This window comes from Hypanus sabinus, unplaced genomic scaffold, assembly GCF_030144855.1.
Source record: "Hypanus sabinus isolate sHypSab1 unplaced genomic scaffold, sHypSab1.hap1 scaffold_859, whole genome shotgun sequence".
Taxonomy (NCBI): Eukaryota; Metazoa; Chordata; class Chondrichthyes; order Myliobatiformes; family Dasyatidae; genus Hypanus; species Hypanus sabinus.
In genome coordinates, this window is record NW_026781711.1 from 62,932 (window position 1) to 71,657 (window position 8,726).

An 8,726-nucleotide genomic window follows, 5' to 3' on the forward strand; every position below is an offset into this window, starting at 1 on the left:
AAAAAAAACTGCAAATGTTAAAGGTCGTTGAAGCAGTTATGAACAGGTCGTCAACAGTTGTTTGGATGTGGACCACAGCTTACAACAGGAAATAGAAAAAGCATGTCAAACGGGCAATGTTATTTGAGATTTCATGGAACATTTCAACATGCAGGACGTTTGGGAAAATCAGGTTGGAAATAGATCTCAAGACAGAGAGCGTTTTGAATGCCTAAGAGATGTCTTTTTATTGCAGTTTGCCGTTGAGCCTACTAGGGAATCGGCCATACTGGATTGTGTGTTATTTAATGAACAGGAGGCAGTTAGGGAACATAATTTACAAATTAGGAGACAGTGATCAGCATCATTGAATTGAGATTGGACAGGGACAGCGTACAGTCTGACATAGCATTGCATCGGTGGAGTAAAGTTATTAACAGTGGTATGAGAGAGGAGTTGGCTAAAGTAAATTGGAAGGAGTTGCTGGCAGAGATGGCAACAGAGCAGCAATGGTGAGTGTTTCTGAGAAAAATGAGGGAGGTACAGGATAAATGTATTTCAGAAACAAATAAATACTCAAATGGCTAAATAATGCAACTTGGCTGACAAGGAGGTCAAAGTTAATGTAAAGCCAAAAGGGAGGGCATACAACAAATAAAAAATAGTCAGAATACTGAGGATTGGGAAGCTTCTGACTCCTTACCGAGAGCAACCTGAAGAGGATAAAGATTAAATGTCAAGTCAAGTCTAGTCAAGTCACTTTTATTGTCATTTCGACCGTAACTGCTGGTACAGTACTTAGCAAAAACGAGACAACGATTTTCAGGACCATTGTGTTACATGACACAGTAAAAATAATAGACTGAACTATGTAAAAATAACAACACAGAGAAAACTACACAGGGCTACAAACCTACACAGGACTGCATAAAGTGCACAAAAGCAGTGCAAGCATTACAATAAATAATAAACAGGACAATAAGGCAAGGTGTCAGTCCAGCCTCTGGGTGTTGAGTATAATAGCTTGGGGGAAGAAACTGTTACATAGACTGGTCCTGAGAGCTCGAACGCTTCGGAGCAGTTACCCAGATAATGACTTGTTGACGACGGCAGAAGGGAAACAACGGTTCTTAAAGAAAGAGGATATTTGGGATGTCCTGGAACGAAAAGCCTCATCCTGGGAACAGCTGGGGTGGAGACGGAGCAACTGTGACTAGGGTATAGCATTTTTTGCACTTGGCAGAGTGTGAAGTGGTATAATCAAAGTAATTATGGGAGTCGGGGGTTTATCGAAGATGTCAGAAATATCACTCTCCAGAGATGGAGACCGACAGATCGAGAAAGGGGAGAGAAGGGTCCGAGATGGACCGGTGAATTTGAGGGCTGGGTGAAAGTTAGAGACAAAGTCGATGAAATTGACGAGCTCAGCAAGGGTGCAGGAAGCAGCAGCAATGTAGTCGTCAATGTAGCGAAAGAAAAGTGTGAGTGCAGTACCAGTATAGATTTGGAGCATAGACTGTTCTACGTAACCCACGAAAAGGCAGGCATAGGTGGGGCCGCTGCGATTGTCAATAGCTTCACCCTCAGTCTGAAGAAAGTGGGAAGAGCCAAAAGAATATTTATTAAGTGTGAGTAACAGTTCCGCCAACCGGCGGAGTGTGGTGGTGTTGGGGAACTGATAAGGTCTATTTTCAAGAACGTAGCGGAGAGCGATTAGGCCTTCTTGATGGGGAATTGAAGAGTATAAGGATTAGACATCCGTGGAGAAAATTAACCAGTCGGGACAGGGGAACCGGAAGTTATTGAAGAAGTGGAGGGCGTTGGATGTATCCCGGAAACAGGTAGGGAGCGACTGATCTATGGGTGTCAAAATGGAGTCCCGGTAGGCAGATACAAGCTCCGTGTGCCAGGAGCAGGCCGAAACTATGGGCCTACCTGGACAGTCAGGTTTATCAATAAAACCGAACAGTGCCTGGTGTAGGAACCAATCCTGCCCTTCCTCCAGCCAAGTTTCAGTAATGGCTCTACGTCTTAGTTTCATGTACTGATCAATGCTCTCAGTTCATCCACTTGGTTTCTAACAGTCCTAGCGTTGAAATAGACACATTTCAACCCCTCTAACTGGCTACATTTATGATCAACCCCTGCCTGTCCTTCCTCACCAATTCAGAAGACATAGCATCATGCCCTTGAACTTCCACCCTGACATCTGCACTCATATTCTGATTCCCACCCCCCAGCCAAACTAGTTTGAGCCCTCCTCAACACCTCTAGCATACCTGCCCGCCAGCATATTGGTCCCTTTCCAGTTCAGGTGCAGATCGTCCTTTTTGTACATGTCAGACCTTCCCCAGACGAGATCCTAACGATACAGAAATCTGTACCCCTGCCCTCTGCACCAACTCCTCAGCCACGCCTTCATCTGCCATAACTTTCTGTTCCTACCCTCTCAGTCTCCTGGCACAGAACGCAATCTCAGCATTACCACTCTTGAGGTACCGCTTTTTAACTTCTTTCCCTACACCCTATATTCCATCTTCAGGAACTAATCCCCACTCCTGTCTATGTTATTGGTTCCCACCTGGGCCACGACATCTGGCTGCTCACCCGCTCTCCTGAGAATTAAGAGAACTCGATTCGAAATATCACAGCCCTAGCACCAGGGAGGCAACAGTTCATCCAGGATTCTCGATCTCTCACACAGAACCGGTTATCTGTCCCGCTAAATATCGAATCCCCTTTCACTACTGCACTCCACTTTTCCCTGCTTCCTTTCTTATCTGAGGGTCCAGTTTCGGTGCCAGAGACGCAACCACTACAACTTGTCCCTGGTAGGTCGTCCCCACCAACAGTATCCAAAACGGTATACTTGTTGTTGATGGGAACTTCACAGGGGTGCACTGCTCTTTCTGCCTATTCCGCTTCCCTCTCCTGAAAGTCACCAATCTCCTGACTTTTAGAGGCGATTGTCTCCATGAAACTCCGATTTATTACTGCCATGCCTCCCGAATGATCCGAAGTTGATACAGCTCCAGCTCCAGTTCCCTAACTCGGTTTAACAGGAGCTGCAGCCGGATGCACCTCCTGCAGGTGTAGTCGTCAGAGGCAATTGTGCTGTCCCTGACTTCACACATCTTACAATCGACTGCCCAATCTACTGCCTCAATCACCAACTCTTAAGTTAGTTGAGTTAATTGGTTTTGGGAATTTGATCCTCCACAAGATTCCACGTGGGAATTTAAACTGGAGGTGTCAGTGTGTATTTTTCTTTTCATGAGGTCGACTTGCGAGCTCGATATCAACCCGGCAGGGATGGCGAGCACGCTCGTGAGCAGACGGTGACTGGATGATCTCGGGATCCTCCCTTTTGAGCCCGGCGCTGTTCTCACTTTGCCTCCAGCTGACCAAAATGTTGTTAAAGAAACTCACCCTTCCTTACCTCACTGGAAGCAAGCTCACCCTCAGCCTCTACTCACCGAAGCCGCCGAAGCCTCTACAAATAGAAACCTTCAGAAACCTGATCCAATGTGACCTCGTGTGTAGATAAGTACAGGAATGGTGGGGGTATGGAGGGCTACAGTCCAGATGCGGACCGATGGGACCAAGTAGAACAATAGTTCGGTGAGTCCGTCAGTACAACTGACAGACCGGACTTCACGGTGAAAGGTCATAGGCTACTAATATAACAGAGGATGTAAACAGTATTTTTCCACATATACAGAAATTTAAAAACAAAGGCCAGAGTGAAAATTCGACGCTGGAAATAGTAGGTAGCAATAGTGGAAAATGAAATGCGGAGAAGGTTAATAAGTACTTGTCTTTTATATTGAGGGTACCGACAACATTCCAGAAATTCGACAGGGTCAGAGACGGAAGGGAGTGTAGTTGCTATTTCTAAGGAAAAGTTGATTGGGAAACTGGAAGACCAGAAAGGAGATGTCGCCTGGAGCATACAGGACTACACCGCTGGATTGTGAAAGAGGCAGCTGATGAGATTATGTGTCCTTAGAAATGATCATTCAATAATCACTGCTTTCAGGAATGGATCAGAGGACTGGAAAATTGCAAATGTCATGATACCCTTCTCGACGGCAGGGAAACAAAAGAGAGGACGTTACAGACAGATTAGCAAGACTTTTGTGGCTGGGATGATGCTGCAGTCAAATATTAAGGTTGAGGTTTCTGGGTGCTTTGGGGCAGCTGTTAAAATATGAAGGAAAAAAATTGGTTTCCATAATGGGAAATCTTTCCTGACATATCTGTAGCAATTATTTGAGGAAATACAGGCATAATAGAGAAAGGAGAGCCACGGGATGTTGCTTACTTGGATCTTCAGAAGACAGTATTCAAGTGCCACTGATGAGGCTGCTAAACAAAATTAGAGCTCACGGTATTACAGGAAAGATACGAGCATCGACAAAATATTGGCGACTGGTGGGAGGCAAAGGCTAGGAATAAAAATGGCGTTTTCAGTTGCTTGCCGATAACTATTTGTGTTCTGGAGAGCGCTTTGTCTTGTACGTTATAAACCGCTATTGCAGATGACGAAATTGACGGTTTTGCATGTGATAGAAAATGAGGTTGAAGGCCTGGTAAAGCAGGAAGTTCGTGCAAATACTTGGACAGTTTTGGAGAATAGCAGATACATGACAGATGCAATACGAAGTACGGTAGTGCAGAGTCATACACTTTGGTAGAAGAAACAAAGCTGTAGACTATCTCCCAAACGTGGAGCAAGTTCATAAATCAGTGAGCAAATGGACTCGGGGATTCTACTGCAGTGTTCCATCAATGTCAAGTTGCAGATTGAGTCGATGATTAAGGAAGGCAAATGCAGTTTTAGCCGACATTCCGCCAGGACTAGCATCTAAAAGCACAGATATAATGACGGTGTATCGTAAAACATTGGTCAGATTCATTTGGAGGATTGTAAACAAGATTGGGCGCAATTTCTAATAAAGGGTGCGCTGGCATTGTGTGGGCTCATTGAGGTTTATTTAGCTTGATCCCGGAATGAAATGGCTGAACTAAGAGAACTGCTTGGAGACTCTGAGCCTACACTCGTCAGAATTTAGAACAATGAAGGAGGATCTCATTGAAACCCATCGAATAAGTAAAGATCAGGAGGATGTGGAGAGGATGTCTGTCCGGTTTCTCTGACACCGACGCTGATGTCCAGCTCAATGGACTGGGGACATTGTGATGAGATCCTGTGAAAAAAGTTCTTCCGCCTCCCTAGCTGAGTGGTCGCATTTGCAATGGCGACTGATTAGGTCGGTAGACCAGAAGTTCATTGAGGTTTAACTAATCATGTTCCACTGCGGTTTCAGCGGATCCACTCAGAGTCACTTGTGACCGCGTAATTAGAAATTCCTTTATCCCTCCTACCAAACTGTTAATTCTGTCGCCGTCTCCTAATAAAGCTATGGAATAAAGAAAAGAAAACGGTTTATTTTATTGTGCTTCAAATCTCCTGTTATAAATTCAGGCTTTTCATTGGAAATTCAGTCGGTTGAGTGACTCTCATCATTCTTGCCATTCGACTGATCATCTGCCACCAACATGGACTGAACTGCTTTCCTATTGAACCCTACATCTTCAGAATTTGTCTCCTAATCTTGGGGCTGCGTGAGTGTGTGAAGAAATGAGATTATTCCGGAGAGTATCGGCTCTCAAGGCTTAAGGTCTCCTCAGCAGACAAAACTAGTGACCCTTTGCATCGCCCCCTCCGTCTCTAAAGATACCCTTCCTGAGGTAGCGGCCCCTACCTGCAGGCAGGGGAACGGGGTTGTTTCGATCTCCCTTTCTCAGAGAGCAATAGAGACGAGATCTATTAACGAGAGAGTATTCAAAGAATCAAAGCAGGTTTATTATCAAATAAGGTATAAATTACACACCTTAAGATATTTCTGTTCATAGGCAGCCACAAGGAAAGAAACTCAAATAAACCAATTTTTCAAAACACCAGAAGCCAATGCGCACAGAAAGAGAGAGAAAAAAACGCTCATCGAACAAACAAGAGAAGCAAGCTCACAGCATCCCGAATCAGACTGGATAACAGATCCGCTCCCGGAGCATCCGGAGGAGGCCAAGAGACTCGTCCCCGGTTTTTACACCAACGAGACAGAAAAGCCTCATTTTTCAACCCATCCATGCTTGTCCCGGAGAACAGCCCAGAGACAAAGAGAGAAAGTGCGGAAGAGACACGGTGGAAATTAAACAGTATGTGTGACAGCAGGGCTACTGAAACCGTGAATATTAAGTAATGCATAATGCGTTCATTCCGGACCGATCGGGAACGAGGTGTCCGAATGGGTGGAAGCACAAACATCAGAGACATAATAACGGGATGGGAGCAGGGGTGAGAAACACGGACAAGAATACAGAGAGACACGGGCAGAGAGATAGGCGCGATAAACATTTACAGAGGGCAGATATTAAGGGAAACCATGTTACGTCAGCAAAGGACCGATAAATAAAAACGAAAAAAAAAACTGAGAAGCGTCCACAACGGAGCAGAGCAACACCAAGTTTAGCCAAAAGCAGAGTGGCGTAGAGGGAGCGTGCTGGGTCAAAGGTCGTCAATTCCGTATAAACCATCTATGACTTGTCTAATTTACTGCGGATTCGCGAATCGAAACGACTGCGCACTCTGTAAACGAACTTGAGTGTTGAATGCAGGGGATATTCATAAACATTTTGCCTGAGATGGAAAGTTCCGGTTAAAACAGAGACTGGACAGAGTGCGGTTGTATCTAGAGAGTGCTGGAGGTGACAGAGATCTATGAAGGTCATATCAAATTAGCGGGGCCTTATCAGAATACTAGTAAACTGAGCTGACGTGTGTAAACCGAGACAGCATCAGATGAGGAATTTCATGAAAATGGTGTTCGGAAACTAGAACCCATGCCTGAGTGGCAGGTGGAGGCAGGTACACCCACAAATTAGAGAATTGTTTGGGCAAGCACCTCAACAATCAAGGCACTGACGACAATTGCTCATAAGTTAGTTGTTTTTTCTGTCTCTGGTGTGATTGGTTTCTGAATATCAGCATGGACGCGATGGGTCGAAAGGCATGTTTCAAGGTTGCACGATCCTGAGACTCTATTTTACATTTGTTAATCACAATAAAGTGTTTAACTTGATCGTGTAATGGACTGAGGGTGTGGATAGGTATCCCACAGGGTATAAATAAACAGAGGGATTGGTGAGTGGACCGACACACACATGGTGAACTCATCATCCGACATGCTTTGATGTGCTCCAGTTTGTTGCGGGTTTCTGGGTTAGGGTGAGAGCAGGAAGCTGCATTGACCGGTTCATCGAGAAAATGTGAAAGATGGGAAATCCATCCTTGATCGAATGGCCGGCCCAGGATGGATAATAATGTTGCAATCAGTCATGTATTTAAGCAATTTCTGGACTTCGTACATGAGTTAGCGGGGTTAGATCACTCGGCCGATAGAAGTCTGCACTGATCGGGTTCTATGAATTGTTTACTTCTGATAGTTTCGATGATGGATGAAAACTCTGCTAACTTCGATCGTCGGATATCGCACCGGCGTAATTGTCTGGAAAACAGCTCTGTTCACCATTATATCACCATTGTTCCATCTTTCTGAAGGAGGCTTGGGTCCTGAACCATCTCCAGTGGTACATGACTGTAGCTCGAGCTGCTGTCTGAATCCAGCTGGTCACTCTGATTCCCCACCCTGGTGCAATTTCTGCTATGCCTAGTTAAGTTCTCCATCTTCCGACAAATCGGAGATACAAAACTACCAGTAATTCGCTCGGAATCTGACTGAACTGAGAATGATCCCTTAAAAATTCGAAGAGATCCACATCGCCTCTTGCCTGTCGCATTATAAAACCAGAATATATAAATGATCTGTTGAAGAACACGGCGTTAGGTTCGAATGAGAGTTCCTTTCGTAAACCTTGAAAACAATCGGTGACTGAAAAGCTGGAGGAAACTGAGACACTTCTGTGGGAAGGACACGAAGAAACTGACTGAGGTATTGCAGTGAACAAACATCAAGGTAAATCTGTTCACTCTCTTGTGCTTGTTCATGTTTTTATCAGGATGAACCAACAGCGATTCCTCGTTAGTATAGTGGTTAGTATCCCCGCCTGTCACGCGGGAGACCGGGGTTCAATTCCCCGACGGGGAGACTCTGATTTTACAGCTCCTCCAAGAAGAATATTGTCTAAAAAAGGCAAATAAAATTGAACAAGTAATTTGGCATTGAAGTGATCAGTTCACGGACCATGGGAAGGTGGAATATCTCTTGTTACTCTGAGTGCAGAATGGTAGAGTCTTACAAAAAGAAAAAAAAACTTTGCTTTGAGAATGATACTACGAATCTCCCTGGGAGAGTCTGTATCCCGCACCGTTTGTTGTTACACTCAAAGACTAAGTCCATCACTCCGACAACACTAAACCGTGGCTTTTGTTGTCAGCTATCAACTCCCTCATGGTCTCACCACGTTAGCAAAGTAATTGACCAACATTAACTGTCACCCTATAACTCTTCATTTGCATCCTCATCATATTTTGTTACGCATATTGACTCCAGGCCCCTGCTGTGCAAAGGGAAATGAGACTTTACAAAGAACTTGTCGAGGTTGAGTGCACACTGTCTGTGAACACTCCTAGTTGAGGCACTGGGTTAACTTGACTTGGTGTAGCTTTCCTCACTTCCCTTCCGTTCTGCAACGGACAACATGGATTGTGGCTGCAGTTGTAT

General features: G+C 44.9%; 1 non-coding gene across 1 annotated transcript; it reads left to right on the forward strand.

Annotated features, from left to right (window-relative positions):
* Positions 1–8,078: 8,078 nt before the first annotated feature.
* On the forward strand, positions 8,079–8,150 carry trnad-guc (transfer RNA aspartic acid (anticodon GUC)). The gene has a single exon. It is a non-coding gene; the product is annotated as a tRNA-Asp (tRNA).
* Positions 8,151–8,726: the final 576 nt, after the last annotated feature.